This window comes from Solanum tuberosum, unplaced genomic scaffold (genome assembly GCF_000226075.1).
Source record: "Solanum tuberosum cultivar DM 1-3 516 R44 unplaced genomic scaffold, SolTub_3.0 scf00253, whole genome shotgun sequence".
NCBI classification, from domain to species: Eukaryota; Viridiplantae; Streptophyta; class Magnoliopsida; order Solanales; family Solanaceae; genus Solanum; species Solanum tuberosum.
In genome coordinates, this window is record NW_006239176.1 from 581851 (window position 1) to 582723 (window position 873).

Here is an 873-nt window from a genome sequence, read left to right on the forward strand (position 1 = left end):
TAAAATCTAAATTTAAAGGCTAGAATTGAGTAAAGGGCTATGAATTGAATAAATTGAATAGGAGAGGCTAAAATTTAAACGAATTAAGAGAAGATTAAGGAGATGCTATTCAATTAATAAAATACTACATATATTAAAGTATTTCCATATTAAAACATTTAAATAAATAAGTAAAATAATTATTTTGAATTTAAATATCGACAAACATAATAATTTAAAAATAATAATAGATACAATTTTTTTTGTAATTTTCAATACTAAAATATGATTATTTAGACAAAATCGATTAAAATTTTAGATATGTAATAAGAGGGAAATATGTTTTAAAAACGTACTTAGTCGAATAGCACTCCCGAAAGGGCTTTGGGTCGGTCAAAATTGAGTGTCAATATATATATATATACACACACACACACCTCCTAATTATATAAATTTAATTTTATCGATCAACAGAAGTTTATCAATATCAAATGGATTGATAATCGGTATTTCTTTAATTGATAATGTATTTCATATCTGAACTACTAATATATAAGACTTGATTTTTTAAAATACTCGAGGAGTATATAATTAATCAACGTATTTCATACTCCGATGAATTATCCTTTACATGTCATCATTGCATACGATATGATCACTACACTTGACATCCATTCAAGATCGAACGTATATAATAATATTATCTCGCATTTCATACTTGAATGGATTATATGTTAGCTCTTCACCTCTATATCATGACATGAGATATTAAGTTCATGATTTGACGACGGATTGATAGAATTTGTACATTACTCTGGAAATATATGTATAATTATCTCCTAATTCATATCAACGTAGTTTCATACTCTAAATATGGATTATAGATATTTTTTT